Source organism: Vicugna pacos, chromosome 26 (genome assembly GCF_048564905.1).
Source record: "Vicugna pacos chromosome 26, VicPac4, whole genome shotgun sequence".
NCBI classification, from domain to species: Eukaryota; Metazoa; Chordata; class Mammalia; order Artiodactyla; family Camelidae; genus Vicugna; species Vicugna pacos.
In genome coordinates, this window is record NC_133012.1 from 11,918,791 (window position 1) to 11,935,915 (window position 17,125).

The window sequence follows — 17,125 nt, forward strand, 5'->3', positions numbered from 1 at the left end:
TCCTCTGCTGGCAAAACATGGATGGGCTTAGTTAAAGAGGTACCAGGCTAGACTGAGCAGCCTAGACTTCCCTGATTGGGTGGACTGGGGGAAAGGCTGTGGGGTGAGCCATGTGGATAAACTCTCATACAACCAAAACGTCAGCAGGGATGATATATTACATGGGAATTGTAGAAAATTGCTGGTCAGTTTGGGTGTCTTCTCCCTGCCTTGCTAGACACTGTCTCTCATCTCCTGCCCCTTTTCAAGCCTCCTATTTACACACCACATACATACATGCTGCTCTCTGGCTGCCCGATACTACTACCTCCACTCACATACCAACACATTGGTACTTGCATCAAAATTTCCACTGCCTTCTGTCCAAATTTCCACTACCCAACTCAAGTTTGCTCTAACTATCTAATTCTAGGAGAGGGAAGCTAGAAGTCACTTCAACCTCTAGAGTAACACTATCTAGTAGAAATATTATGCGAGCCACAAATGCAAGTCACAAATGTAACTTTAAATTTTCAACTAGCTGCATTTTAACATGTTAAAAGAAATAGACAAAAAAACTAATAACATTTTATTTAATTGAATATACCCCAAATATCATTTCTACACGTAATCGATACTGTAAAGAATTGTTAATGAAATATTTTATTTTTTAATACTCAGCCTTTGAAATCCGGTGTGCATTTTACACTTAGAGCACAACTCAATTTGCACACGTTTCAAGAGTTCAAAAGCCATATGAGGGTAGTGACTACTGTTTAGATAGCACATCTCTAGAATATAAAGAAAAAAATTTCCCTAATTTAGTGATCAAATTTTCATCTCCAAATTTTTGTTAATGAGACAATCCAGTTGCCTAAAATATCCCATACTGACATATCTGAATAAAATTAAAAATGTTTTTGACAAATTAAAATGGTTCACTGAATCTTACAAAGTGAATGTCAACCAGGCTACATGTAAAATTCTATATTCAGGCTTGTAAAAGTCAAACATATAAATATAGGAGGAGGAGACTGGCTTGGCAATTCATGTAAGAAAAGAAAAACTCCTTTTAAAGTTAGCCACAATCTCCTAAAAGCTATACTGTGATAGGATTTTTTAAATGTTGATACAGTCAACATAGTAACCCAGAATACAGGAAATAATTGGTCAGATCTAGTGCTGAATTAAGGATCATGTCAGCCATGCTGGTGTCCAGGGCTCCAAACTATAAGATGCTCAGTATCATAGGATGTGTAAGAAGATGGAGAAAATGTCATTTCCTAGATTTCTTGGTTGAACTTGATACTTTCTGATAAGCTCACTGGCATTAGAGGTGAGTTCTCTGAAGACACATCCTGAGTTATAGTTGAGGGTCTAATGGGTTTTCAAGGTGGGTTCTGTTATCTTTAAAACTGGTGTTTGCTGGGTAGGGTGCTTGTGATTGGGCAAGACCTGAACTGGTCAGGACAATAAAGAGGTCCAGGATTTCTGCTGGCCAACCCTCCTAGCCTCACTCCAAATAATAGACATGTATTTGGGGCATAAAATTATTAACTTGCCTAGGGCACCTGTGATGCCTCTTAAGGCCATGTCTAGAGAAGCGTGCTGAAGTTTAAGTATAGCATTGTAAGATGGACTTTTACAAGCTAGAGTTTCTGATGAGTAGTGGAGAAGGTTGACATGGGTGATGAGCAGTTGGTCAGTTACCTCATGTGAGAGTTTGAAGAATTAAAGATGTTTGACATAAGAGAAGACTAAACAATAGCCAAAGGATTTTTATATAAAAGATGGAGTAGATTTGTCTTATTCTCTCATTCTCTGGATACCAATTGGGTGTCCAACAATTCAGCCCAATTTTGATGCTAACTACCAGGAGTCAGATTCCCCTACAAGTTAAAGGATTTCAGTTCCCACAAAACATTCCTCACTCACTTCAGACACCAATATCAGACCCGCATTTCTATCTGACTTGGTTGAAAATTCAGAAGTTCCCACACCTACCCAGCCTCAGACTCCATAATTTGCTAGAATGATTCACAGAACCCAGGGAAATGCTACACGTACTATAACAACTTATTATAAAGGACACAATTGAATAGCTGGATGAAGAGGTACATAGGGTGATGTCTGAAATGGTCCTGAGTGCAGAAGCCTCTGTCTCTGTGGAGTTGGGTTGCCCCAGCCTCCCAGCACATGGATGTGCTTATCTACTTGGTATCTCCCCAAACCCTGTCATTTATGGGTGTTTATAGAGGTTTCATTACTTGGCATGATTAATTAATCATTGGCCTTTGGTGACTGAACTCAATCTCCATCCACTCTCCCCTCCTCAGGGGCCAGGGTGGTAGAGCCGAAAGTCCAGCCCTCTAATGTTGGCTTGGTTTTTGACTGACCCCCATCCTGAAGCTATCCAGAGGTCCCACCTTAAGTCACCTGATTAGCATAAACTCAGGTGTGACAGAAAGGGGCTCATTATGAACAACAAAAGACACTCCTATCAATCAGGAAATTCCAGGAGTTTCTGGAGCTCTGTACCTGGGTACCAGGTCCAAAGACCAAATATATTTCTTTTTTTGAGGGGTGTTGGTGGGGGAGGTAATTAGGTTTATTCATCTATTTATTTAATGGAGGTACTGGAGCTTGAACCCAGGACCTCATACATGCTAGACATGCACTCTACCACTGAGCTATACCCTCCCCCAACAAATATATTTCTTATTATACCATGTTGTCATGGTTAAATTTTACGTGTCCATCTGACTGGGCTATGGGATGCTCAGGTAGCTGGTAAAATATTATTTCTGGGTGTGTCTATGAGGATGTTTCTAGAAGAGAATTATTTGAATCAGTAGACTGAGTAAAGAAGATCCACCCTCACCATTGTGGGCTGGCATTATCCAATCCATCAAGGACCCAAACAGAATAAAAAGGTGGAGGAAGGGCGAATTCTCACTCTATCTTCTTGATCAGGGAAGTCCATCCTCTCTGGCCCTCAGATATCAGAGCTCCTGTTCTTGAGGCTTTAGACTCTGGGACTTAACACCAGCAGACTCCTGGTTCTCAGACCTTTGGACATGGACTGAATTATGCCACTGGCTTTCCTGGTTTTCCAATTTGCAGAAGGTAGATGGGGGTACTTCTCAGCCTCCAAAATTGTACAAGGTAGTTCCTATAATAAATCTTCTCTTACATATATATCTATATATATCCTATTGTTTCAGTTTATAGAAAAGCTTGACTAATATGCACACTTACATTACCCCCAGCATAAATTACTTGATGGAAATTACAAGGAGGCAAGTTTTAATCAAGCATCAGAAACGACTTCCTCAAAATTAGAATCCCATTAGTTGAAAATTGGTTTTGTCCCTTGGGTAGTGAGACAATGAGCTCCCTCATCTCCAGATATACACAGAGGAGAGGCTAAATTTGTCAGGGTTGCAGAGATTCTCACTTTTTTTTTTAATAGTTTAAGCCTCAAAACTTGGAGATCTCTTTACCAACCATAATATTCTCAACTATTAAAGGAAAAAAATCACAGAGTTAGGATTTACATTTTAAAAGAGCAATTCTTTTAAAATGTCAAAGTAGATACAGATCACATGGCGAAATTTCAGGTTTTTCAGGCCCCTTGCCAAATATCAAAATGACAGCAGGGGTTGTGTTCAACCACAAGCACGTTGAGGAGAAAAACACATAGAGTCAGCATTTCAGTCCCACATCACTGCTATTGCTTCACCAACACAGCCCCCACCCCCAACTCTGTAAACTCCTAAAGATTCCTCTCCAACAAGGAGAGAGTTAGGTCTGGGGGAAATGTGAGGGGTGACCCAGGAACATCTAACTAATAAGAAGGAGTGTAGAGAATCTTCCAGGGAACACAAACTTATTGGTCAGTGCTTTCTTCTGTCTCCAGAAAAACCCCTGAAGCTAATTTGGTCAGAAGGTATACTAGTTGCTGTTTGTTTAGCCAAAGATTCCTCTCCAAGAATGCACGTAACTATGAACAAATCAAAATTCAGGTTACCTTTGTTAAAAGATAAACAGGCGTATTAAAAATTTTAAGAGTTTTTTTGAGCAAACATCTACGGAAATCGACAACGCCAAAGAAGAAGTGTCCTGAGCACTCCATGATGACAAGGTAGGGGCAAGACTTCTATCGAGAAAAGGTGGAAGCAAAGGGAGGAAACTGTTTGATTGGCTGTAGCTTAACCGTGTGTCTTCTGTGGAAAAGCCTAGTTGGCTGTTTGTAGTTGGATAACCTGTGGCATTTGCAGGATCAGGTTCTGGTTTGCTTACACAGGCTGCTAAGGTATTAAAACCACCTCTGTCTAATGGCCTCCTTCTCTTATTAACACTTTCTACTTTTGTGGTCAAATACCTTTGATTATTGGACCCACAAGCTGCTCCAGGGCATCACCGACCCTTAATCAGCTCTATTTTCAGAGTACAGAAGTAGTGATGACAAGAGTATTACCATCATGTGCTTCTAGCACAGAAAGTACACAATAGTAAGTACTTAATACGTCAGCTTAGAAGAATGACTTACTGTTGAAACAAAAGACCACTGTATTTCCAAACCCAGTGGTCACTTCTCTGACCTCCTCTCACTCAGCCTCTCAGCAGCATTGGATCTAGCTTACCACCCTCTATTTCTTGGGTTTGTTCCCTAGGCTTCCTTAAGAAAGAGGTGTGGACCCCTTGAGGTAGGTGTACCGTTATTCCAAGTGTTCACTACTTGTCCCCGTGAGAGAATTCTACCTCCTCGCCCTAGTTACAACAAGCTTGACCATGGAAAGTAAGTGAAACGACAGAGGCTCCGTCCTTCCATATGTTTAATGGGTGGGAAAAAGGAGTTCCTAACATCACCTCCTCTGTCTACAGCTGATATCTGAAATGAATTTTCAGAATTTCTTCCTTCTTTCTTAGACTTGATTTACATTAAGTTGCAAATCTTCTTGGGTGAAGAAAACCCTTAAAGAAGGGAATTAACAATTACTGCATATCTAACGTCTGACAAGTTCTGTATTAGAAACTTTACATGTGTTATCCTATTTCTTCTTCATGATCCTATCATTATTCCCATTTTACAGATGGGAAAATGAAAGCGCAGAGTTTAGGTAAACTTAACTCTTACTGACAGTCAAACAGATAGGAATTGGTTACTGGGATTAGAACTGAGTCTGCAGGTGTCCTAAACCACAGTTCTTTCTACACTGCAATGCTGGCTCCCTGCTGTGTCATATATATCAGGGTTAGAACGAAGATTGTAGTAGAGAAGAGAGGGCAAGAGGTGAGCAGATGCCTCACGGATGAACCCTGTGGACCCTGGTCATATTGATTTAGAATTCTAGCAGATTAGAACTAGAAAGAACCTAAGGTATCACGTGATCCAACCAATCAACTTCATATGTAATGAGAGAAGGCTCAAAGAAGGGAAGTAATCTTTCCCAATGCAGAAGGATAATTACTTTGGTATTTTACTAGTAAGATTTTGCTAGATTATATTATGATTACAAACAACCCTAGGCTCTAAATCTTGGTAGATTACAATAACATTTAGTAAGAGAAAGTTTCACACAAGCATGAGGAGAAACATGAGTGTGAATTGGTAGATCACAATAACAAAAAATTGTTCCTCACACGTGTTATGCATCAGCTGTGGGTTAGCTCCAGACTACGGCTCTGCACAAGCTGCAAGCTGGTTGTAGGTCTGTCCCATGAGAATCAAGGTTGAATGTTCTAGAGGCATTATTTGTTTTATCACGCTTTATTTTATTGTACTTCACAGATACTGTACTTTTATAAATTGAACTTGCATCGAGGAAATCTATCAGTGCCATTTTCCAATAGCAATTTCTCATTTTGTGTCTCTATGTCACATTTTGGTAATTGTTTCAATATTTCAACCCTCTGCCAGTGAAAAGATTATGACTCACTGAAGGCTCAGATGATGGTTAGCATTTTCAGCAATAAGGTATTTTTAATTAAGGTATACACATTTTTTTAAGATATAGTGCTATCATACACTAATAGACTACAGTATAGTGTAAACATAACTTTTATAGGCACTGGGAAATCCAAAAATTCATGTGACTAGTTTTACTGCAATATTCGCTTTATCTGTGAGATATGCCTATATATATATATATATATGTCTTGGGAATATAATATTCCCAAGACAAAGGGGAAAAGTAAGGGGTGCTAGTGGGAACAATGCTCAGACATGTCATGTCTGCTCACCTCCCATTGGCCAAAGCTAAGCCTGACATTACTGGAGGCAGGGAACATATATTTTTCACAAGGGAGCATGACAAGTCACATAGCAGTGGGCAGGGTGTCTAACCCTCTTATAGAAAGAGAGAGTAAATAATTGGGAACAACATTGAAACAATAGTGTTTCATTTACACTAAATTTTGCTGTTCCCAAGAAGATGGCAGACCACTCATTGCATTCAGTTGCCTCAAGAAGGGCTTGTGTTGCCAAGGTCAAATGTAGCTTGCTGGTTTTGATTTTGGAAAGCTGAAGCTATTAAGATGTCTCAGGTGTAGGGGGGCTGGGTGGTGAGGAAAGAGGTGAATGAGCAGAAGGGAAGAAGCTATGAGAGCTAAGGAGAGAGATTTTATTCTTCAAGACTGAAAAAGGAACAGGATTTTGGGGGAGGAGAGATGACTACCTGGTCTCCAGAGTTGTGAGAATCAGTTGAAACCTGCTACACCGTGGAGGGATGGCAAGACCCAAGGGCTTGTGGTTCTTAGGTGTTCTTGGCGAGGCCAGGGTACCAGCCTCGATGAGAAGCCCAGTGTGGTGGTACAAGCTTGGTTCTCCATGTGCTCAAGGAACAAAGTCCTTTCCAAAGGTTTTTAATGATGTAAGACCCCAAGGATCTTCACAACAGCCATGGATGTGGGGCAGAGGGGGAACCATGGTAACATTAAAGTTACTTACTAACCCACTGGGATGGGGAGAAGAATACATTTGATTTAAAGACACAAAATAAGTGAGACATTTCTTCCATCTTATATTGTGGGAAAAAATTCATTCATCAAGATCTCACAATCAGGAATAAACAAGAAAATTCTTTATACTTTCATTCAAACAAATGTGCATCCTTTTCAATCCTTCATGTTAGTTTCCTGGAGTTGCCATAACAAAGTACCACAAACCATGTGGTTTAGACAACAGAAATTTATTGTCTCATAGTTCTGAAGGCTACAAGTCCAGAGTCAAGGCAGAGCCGTGCTCCCTCTGAAGGCTCTAGGGAAGGATCTATTTCCAGCCTCTCTCCTAGCTGCTGGTAATTCCTTGGCTGTGGCAGCGTAACTCCAGTCTTCACATGGCCTTCTCCCTGTATGCGGATCACTGTCCAAACTTCCCCTTTGGATTAGGGGCCCACTCTACTCTGGGCTGACTTCATCTTAACTAATTACATCTGCAGTGACCCTACTTCCAAATAAGGTGACATTCACGTGGGTTAAGACTTCAACATATGAATTTGAGAGGAACATGATTCAACCTATAATACCCTCTGAGCAGCACTGGGATGTAATAAGACACTCATGCTCTGACCTCACGGGGTCAATCATCTAGGGGAGGACAGACACTGAGCCCGTGAGTGTGAGTGTGAGGAAGATTCCAGGTCTATTCATTTCAGCTTTCTGCCTCTTGGCCACTGGGGGCTAGTCTTCCAATTAGATGAACATCAGCAACACTCTTGGGAGTCTCTGTTGATATATTACGTGTATTCTCAAATGAGTTGTTAGAGGAGAAATAAAGACTTGCCATATTTTTGGAAAGCATGGAAAGCAGCAAGGATATGGGGTTACAACCCAAATACAGCCATGATTCACTCTTGCCTAAGATTTTGAGTCTGGAGCAACAAATCCTAGGAGCAGCAACAATTGAGAACTCATCCTGGTGGCAGCACTGGCAACATTCAGGGTCCAGTGGCACCCACACAAGCAGAAGTCCTACCTTGTGCCAACCACCCAGCCTCCCCTGGTACTTGTCGTATTCCCTATCCTTGCTGTTAATTCTGTGAGCTACCCCATATTCTACCAATAAGTTGTTTCTGCCTGCAATAACTTCAGTTTGTTGTTTGAAAGTGCTGAAGGGGCATGAACAAGATACACAGGTAAACAGAGCCAACTTTATCCAGCTTAAGAAGAGACAAATCTTACTGTGAGATTTCTCAGCTGCAGAAGCCAGCCTGTGTGATCCATCTCCTCTTGCCTCTCCAAGGAATTGGCATCCTCACACATTCTAAATTGCTTGTCCTTTCACTCTGCTGAGCTGTTCTTTAGAAGACCTGTAATGAAAGAGGAACAGATTTTGACGAAGAAATGGAAAAGATAAGAGTGGTATTTAAGATAGTGGCAAATAGTAAGAGCTCAGTGTAAAGGCCAGAGGCAAACCATCTTCTCATTATAGACTGAATCCTCTCAATCAGGAGTCTTTTTGAGTTTGTTGATGTCATGCTCCTTTAGTTTGTTTACCACAGCAGCATCTCAGAACACAGCTGAGTCAGGTCCAATTAGCCAAGGCCACATGGAGCAGTTTGGAAGGGGCAAAAACCAGCCTAGATCTGGCCCCTGGGGGGTGGAGGGGAAACAGCTGCAGGCAGGGGGAACAGCCCGGGTGTGGTAGAGAGAACATGGTGAGCAGCGTGCTTGGGGAGGGGGCTGCCTGTGGTTGACATGAAGCATGGGATCTCTTCCCCAGTCTTGGGGGCTTCCTGACTCCTCATGGACAGCCATTAGATAAGCAAAGCAGCAGGAAGCAAGACTCCAACCTTGGACAGAGAAGAAGGTGGAGGTGATGACTTCAGAATCCAGATTATAAAGAGACTACAGAACCCTTGGGTTTACATGCTAGTGATATGGATAAAGAGAAAACAGGGCAAATGTCAGTCATCAGACTTGGGACAAAGGAAGGCAGGGACACCAGCAGAAATAGATTTGATGTAGTACTAGAACCTTCCATCTCTGTTGTGTACAGTCAGGGTCATTGCCAAAGGAAGGAAAACAGCAGGGCCAGGCTCACAAATGGAGGCCTTATGCTCTGATAGAAAAAGGATGCTGCAAAGACTGAACGACCACGTGTAATGCATCTTGCCGCACTCAGTCTTTCCTGCCAAATTTGATAGAAGCAGAAATCCAGGAGAATCTGACAGAAGGAGCTGGTCTATGTCCCATCTAAAGACCGAGAAGAAAAGCAGAGGCACTCCAAAAGAGCCATTTTCTTTTATTTGTTTTAGGAAAACAGATTCCAAAACTTCCCTCTGTTGCTCTTCTACTGTTTATTTTCTACTCTCATTTTGCATCTGACTCAAAGCTCTCAACTTTGATTAAAATTGGGTCAATGACTTGGGTCATTAGTACGGTCACAGAAATTTCTTATTTGCTTCAAGTTTGAAATTATTCCATCTATCAAATGTAGAGTGCAGGTATTGTGTTCTAGGTTTAAATATAGTCCAGTTTTGGGGAGACTTACAGTGTAATTTGTAGTTGCCTATTCTCAAGATAAATCAATCCCCATTCTTATAAACTCGTTCAGCAACTTAGAAAGGAGAGGAAATTGGAACAGAAAAATGGAAGGATAAGGGGAAAAGACAAGAAAGGTAAAAAGGCAGGCAATGATGAGTCCCATCATTCCTGCTTCTGAGACTGGCTGTCTCCCAGCATAGAAGACCAGGGCTGCCACAGCAGGACACCTACTGGTCCATAGATTTGTTTCACATCACTCTGAGACACACAAAGAAAGTCAGTGTGATTTACTCCCTGACTGACTGACAGACACAGGGTGGCATGTGTGTAATAAACTATTAGCCATATGACAATTTTTTAAAATTAAAGAATAGTCGATTTACAATGTTGTGTTAGTCTCTGGTATACTGCATGGTAATTCAGTTATACACACATACACACACACATACATTCTTTTTCATTATAGGTTATTACAAGATATTGAATATAGTTCCCTGTGCTATAGCCATATGACTTTTGCCTCACTTGATGACAAGAAGAACAAAGATACACATACACACACAAACACACATACAACTCCTTCCCCCCAACCCTCCACATACACATAAGGTATAGAAAGCTTTATAAACATGAAATCAAAGACAAAAAATTATACAGGAAATTACTTATGTACCCATCTTCTATGTATCAAAAAGCAATCTGGAACAAAAGTAAAAGGCAAGTGACCAATGACAACGTAACAGCTCTTACATACAGAGAGGATTCTAATAATTCAAGAACAAAAAGACTAACACAGTAGCTAACTTCACACAAGAGATTAATAGAAATCCATAAAAACATAAATATTAAACATACAGAAAATATTCAATCACCCTAGTAATTTAACTAAAATTATAATTGTAACAAATGAGATTTCAACTTTCCTTTATTAAATTGACTATTATTTTACACAGATCTCAATGTTAGCAAGAGTGTGGAGATGTAGGCTTTCTCAGATACTGCTGTCTGAGAGCACACTGGCACACCCTCACTGGAGGCCCACCGTCTCAGGCAAGTCACAACCATCCAGGATCCCAATCTCCTTGTCTGTCTAATGAAGGAGAAGCTCTCCAAGGTCTATTTACACTGAACTGGTTGTGACTTCTTACACCAGCTCTTAAGTTCCAAGTCAGCAGGACACTCCAGGGTGTTCCATGACCAGAATCTGACCAGTGGTATTCATTCCTCAGAAACAGTTAAGCTAAAGGAAAAAATGTTCAAAATTATATATTTTTCTCCAACATATACCCTTATAAGACCGTTAACACTTGCAAGAATGAAAGGATGACAAACTCAATTAGCAAGATGCAAGCAAACATGAACATAAAAACCTTGAAACGATCCATCTTGCATAGTTTAATAGTTTGCTGGGTTTTGTTCTCGTTCATGATGCTTGTGGACTTTCGTGTTTATGATTTTATGTTACAAAGATCATATGGCCATACTTTCTGCTGATAAGTTATTCCTATTTCATATGATGGGATTAAATATAAAGATTTCATGCTATTCCTCGGGGAGCACTAAAATTTCCACATGTCTCTTCACTTCAAACACTCACTCATTCCTTCAATAGATATTCATAGCGCTCCCTACATTCTGGGCACTGTTCTGGGGACTGGAGACATAATTATGAGCAAAACAGAGTCCTCGTTCTCATGGAGTTTACATTCTTGTGGGAGAAAACAGACTAGAAACATGAAAAGATAAACATCTAACATGGCAGATGGCAAGAAGGAAAGCAGGAGAAAAATTCAGCAGGGTGAGAGGGATAAGGAACATTGCGAGGAGCAGGGAGGAGACTGCTGTAATTTACGGGACGGTCAAAGAGAATCTCCCAAATAAGCAGGTATTTGAGCCAGGGTTCAGAAGAAAGGGATAAATAAGACATCCACTTATCCAGAGGAAGAACATTCCAATTAGAGGCATGCGCAAGTACAAAGGCCCTGAGGTGGGAGATGCTTAGCATGTTCACAGCACAGGAAGAAGGCCTGTTTAGGCAGAGCAGAGAGAGAGGGTGATACTAGTAGGTGATGATGGCTAGTAAGTAGCAGAGGGTGGATGGATCATATAAGGTTTTATAAGCAGGGTGACCATACATCTCATTTGCCTGAGATAGCCCTGTTTATGATTGTTCTAGGATAATCTGTAATAACTCCCCCTTTCACTTTAAAACTGGCCCAATTTACAGGGTACATTATATGGTCACTCTACTTATGGACCATTGTATGGGTTTTGACTTTTGCTCCAAACAAAGGAAAAAGCCACGGAAGGGTTTAAAGCAAAGAAGCAAAACATTATGATTTTCATTTAAAAGCAAAGAGACATTGGTGAAAGCAGGGAAATCAGTCTCTTAGAAATTCCTCCATGAGAAGATAAGGTCCAATGAATGGAGTCTCGCCTCACAAAAACGGCTGCCCAATTTTACCCAGAGACTGGACAGAAGTCAATGCTTTGCATGTAGGGCATCAGTATTAGTCATCTATTGCTATGTAACAAACTGCCACCAACTTAGCCACTTAACATAACACACGTTTATTGTTGCACAGTTTCTGTGAGTCAGAAATCAGACATGTCTTAGCTAGGTCCTCTGCTCGGGGTCTCTTATGAGGTTGTAATCGAGCTGTTGGCCAGAGCTGGGTTCTCTTGTGAAAGCTCAGCTGGGGAAGGATCTGCTTCCAACCTCAGTTACATGGTTGTTGGCAGGATCCACGTCACGGGGCTGTTGGACTGAGGGCTGCTGTTCCCAGCTGGCTCTTGGCCAGAAGCCACCCTCAGTTCCCTGCCATGGTGGCCTCCCCAACCTGGCAACTTGCTTCGTCAAAGCCGGCAAGAGGGAGAGTCTGCTAAGAAGAGTTAAGTCAGAAACTTTTGTAATTTAATCAAGGACATGACATTCCCTCAGTCCTTGCTGCTGAATTCTGTTGGTTAGGAGCAAACTGTATTCAAGAGGGGGTACTATTCAGGTACAAGGTGTGAACGAACACCAGAAGGCAGGGATCAGTGGGGGCCATCTTAGAGGTTGCCCACCACAGGCATCTAGAAATAAGACACAACTAATACATTTTAAAATTTTGAGCTATTCTTAAATTCTTGAAAGAAAAGTTGCTTGAATCATATGTTATTCTTTTAATCAACTGCTTGATTAAATTGCTAATATTTTATTTACAATATTTATATATATATTTATAATGTATTTGGTATACAATTCTTCTTATTTTTAGTGGGTTTGGGATCTGGATTATGATACCTTAAAAAGTTGAATTGGTAAGTGTCCATTTTTTTTTAACACTATGACAAAATATAATAACATAGAAATTACCAGATCCTTTGAAGTTTGAGAGGACCTTCCTATAACACCATCTGGAAGTAAATTTTTAACAAAATAGTCAACTTCTGATTGTTGGTATATTTAAGTTTTGTTACCTTGTCAGCTTTGATATTTTAAGTTTTCCTTAAAAGAATTCACTTTTTCTAGATTGTCAGTATAAACCGTAGTTGTTTTCCTTTCTCACTCTTAATTGTATGCATATATCTTCTGAAGTGTTTTCTTGGCCAGATTTACCAGCAATAATCTCTCTTGGTATTTTTTTTTAAACCCAGCTATCAATTTTAAACTTTCTCTTTTCTAATTACTTATTAATTATTTTTCCAACTTTATTTTGGCCATTTTTAAATAACTTCTGGAGTTAAATTTTAGTTAATTTTCCATATTTCTTGTTTGATTACAAGATAATTTAAGGCTATGAATTCTTCTCTGAGTCTAGTTTTAGGTGTATCAGTACCTACAGGTTCTGATGTCTGTCATTTCCATTTTTATTACCTCTAAGTAGTCTGGATTTTGGATTTGACTTCCTCATCTATTCAAGAGGTATGATAAAAAGTAGCTTTGCTATAACTTTTAAGTTGTTAGACTATTTTTGTAATCTCTTAATAATTTCCAGTTTATTATATTACACTCCAATAATATGTCCTGTAATAGTACTAATTTTTGCATTTTATTGAGAGTCTCTTTGTGGCTTAGTACATGATCGACTTCTGCAAATATTCATTAAGGATTTGAAAAAACTCTACAAAGAACAAAATATTTTATGTCTACAATTAAGTTTACTACACATTCAAAACATTTATGAGCTTATATACTCTTAAACTATTCAATCTATTGACTACTAAAAGAGTAATACTAAAATCTACCACTAATATTGAGATCTATTAAATTCTCATAAGCCTTCTAATAGTTTTACTGCCTTATGTACATTTTTGCTGTTAGTGCATAAAGTTTTATAACTATAGGTTTTGTATATTGCATTTTTATCATTTTTAATATCATTCTTGTCCCATTTAGATCCTTTTGTTTTTAATTTTACTTTGTGTGATAATCTTGCCACCCTGTTTTGTTTTTATTATGCTTTCCTAGTATATCTTTTTCCATCCTTTTATTTTAAACCTTACAGTGATTTTTAAAAATTTTTGAGGGGCAATCTTGTAACAGATATGCAGCTAAACTGTTTTTGAAACAATCTTTGTTTTGGCAGTGACTTTAACCCATTAATTACTATTTTTACTTACTTGAGCTGTTAGAAATATAGTACAAATATCTTGGACATATGAGGTGGTGGTCCCATATATTCTATCAACAATTCTTCTCACTCTTTCCTATTTTAGCCAGAACTGATCATGAAGAAAATGATCAACTCTACACTGAATAAATGTAGGTCCTTGGAGAATTCGAGGGTAAACAAATGTGGTGTTAACTGCCTCAAACGTGATCTATTGTTGGCATCCTATGCTTAAATAAAGTAGAGGCACAGAGTAGAGGTCTGTGGGCTGTGTTCTGCATTGCAAAAACTACAGTGACAATATCTCCATGCATCTCAGCTCCTCTGCAGTGATGACCAATGTGACAACATTGTTCTATGGCCTGTCTTAAAAGGCCAAGACCAACAGCTTTCATGTATTAGAGTACAGAGAAATACTGAAAAGCTGTGTTTGTTATTTCTGTCTTTAACAGGGGGATGGCATCCTTGTTCAGGATAATCTCAATAAATCTCCAGGTCTCCAGAGAACCTTCTCACCCTTCATCATCCCAACTTCTTTAGAAATTGGACAGAAGTCAATGCTTTTCATGTTGAGAGTTCTGATGGTTTTGTATTCCATTAATATAAAAATTAAACTAGATGAAAAACAAGGTGAAAAATTAAACTAGATGAAAAAACAAGGTGATTGTATTGAAAGAAAATAGATGCATTAGGTAACAGTCCTCTTTTCTTCTTTTAGTCTGTTTGAAACATTCTAAGTAAAATCAGAGAAAGAAAAGATAATATATTTTTATTCCACTCCCAACACTCCTCCTATAACAGTTACTTGAAAAAAATTCTCTAATAAATGTGGAATCCTACATAAGAAGTAAAACAGCCTTGTGATGTCTCTGGACAAATAAAAGGTAAAATTTGCATTACTGTAGAAAGTTAGTAAGGGCAATGATATGAGAAGGAAAGGTGAGGATTTTTTAAAATGACATTTTTCAAGTTCATGTGTAATTTCTCACTTGTGTAACTAAGGACAGGCATTTAAGAAGGGAAGATGTTAAACTAGTCTGTATATATTCTAGGATTGAGCAGGTAAGTAAGTATACATGGACTTTCTCATTGTCAGAGAAAGGAGTTACAAATGAGAAAGGAGGAAGATAAGAATGAGCCCTATGGGTCTGGATTGGAATTGGAAATAGTAGGTGCTTATGGTTTGTAATGTGCATACAGATTATAGAAACAGAAACAGATGTATCTATAATACATGTATGTCTTGGCTTTGCCCACTGAGAGGCCTAGAAGCAATGACACTCCAATAGCAATGAAAACAACCAGCTCCAAGATCCTAGACTCTAAACACCATCCTCCAAGAAACAGAAGAAATGGCTGATTCCAGGGTTGGAGCAAAGAAAGAACAAGATGAGCCTGGAACATCTTGATATGTCAGAAAGTAACAAAGTGTCCAAGTAAGAAAGTCTTGGCCCAGGAGCCAAGACATGTCAAAAAGGACAGAAGAACCTCTGTGAAAGGGCTCCCAATGGCCAAACTTCAGAATAATCTGAATAAGAAAATAAATAACAATAGTAATGGACTGTATGACTCATAGACGAAAAATAAGAATCCATCAGCTCTTACTAATCCAAATAAATAATTTTAAAATAAATAAGTAGAGAGAAAAGGAAGCTCTTCTTTATTACATGATTTCAACTGAAAGTATGATGAGAAACAGGATATTTAGTCTCAAAGTATCTTCTCATAAGATACTTAGTATTTACAAAGGGAAAAAAATAACTACATAAAATGAATGAAATTTTGCCATTTGCAACAGCATGGGTGGATCTGGAGAGTATTATACTAAGTGAAATAAGTCAGACAGAGAAAGACAAATATTGTGTGGTTTCACTTATATGTGGAATCTAAAAAATAAAGCAAACTAGTGAATATAACAAAAAAGAAACACTCTCACAGATACAGAGAACAAACTAGTGGTTACTAGTGGGGAGAGACAAAAGACAAAGAAAGATGGAGAGAAAATTAAAGAAAACTAAGAGACAGGGAAATTAAATACCAGGGGAGATCCTAGATTGGATCCTAGACTAGGACAAGAACATTAATGGGACAATTGGCAAAATCTGAATGTCTGAAGATTAGATCACAGGACTGCATCAAGGTTAATCTCCTGATTTCTGCCATTGTACAGAGGTACTCCCATAATTGTGACTATATGAGATGTTAAATTTGGGGACTCTGGGTGAAGGACATACAGAACTTTTCTGTATTTTTTAAACCCTGAAATTATTTCAAAATAAAAGTTCAAGGGGAAAAAATGCTCAGCAATACTTCTCTGTGGCTAGACAATACGTCCTTGCACTCTTGCCCTTCCTGTGTGTGTGTGTGTGTGTGTGTGTTGTTGTTGTTGTTGTTTTTAATTCTTATTTTTTGTTGAAGTGTAGTCGATTTACAATGTTAGTTTCAGGTGTCCAGCAAGTGATTCAGTTATACATACACATACATTTTTTTTCAGATTCTTTTCCTTTACAGATCATTACAAGAAACTGAATATAGTTCCCTGTGCTATACAGTAGGTCTTTGTTGTTTACCTATTTTATATATAGTAGTGTGTATCTGTTAATCCTTTGAATGAGGGAATTTGCTGGGCTGTGAGATCCCCACATTTTACAGCACATGTGTTTAGGCTCCCAGAGGCTGAGAGTCCAGAGGAGGTGATACATGGCATGGATGCGGTCCTCACTTTGGGGCAATTAAATGCACTGAGAAGTTTTAGTATCAGTGAAGCTGTTGGAAGAAATGCAAAGGGACAAACAAAAATCTTGTCTTTTTTGCCTCACTGTATTTTCTTCTTGCTCTCTAGCCACATCAGCTTTAGGCTGCGGCTAAAGCTAGGTGACACCCAATCTCTTCAAAATACAGGCTGACAAAAGACATGCTTGTGAACTGGGTTCAGGCCACGAGTTGAGACTTCTGAGACCGCTGGGCTGGGATGGGGGACAGGATATGGCTCCCAGCCACTCATCCCCCGCTTGGAAAGATTCTGCTGGTCTAAAGTCTGTAGTTGGACAGATAAACCCTCA

At 39.2% G+C, this 17,125-nt stretch overlaps 1 long non-coding RNA gene across 2 annotated transcripts in view; it reads right to left on the bottom strand.

The window, feature by feature from the left end:
- LOC140689478 (uncharacterized) overlaps nt 1-17,125 on the bottom strand; it is a 171,639-nt gene that overhangs the window by 57,463 nt on the left and 97,051 nt on the right. For both annotated transcript variants that reach the window (XR_012064467.1, XR_012064468.1), the window contains exon 4: nt 8,164-8,291. This is a non-coding gene — a long non-coding RNA (uncharacterized lncRNA). The remainder of the gene's footprint in view (nt 1-8,163; nt 8,292-17,125) is intronic.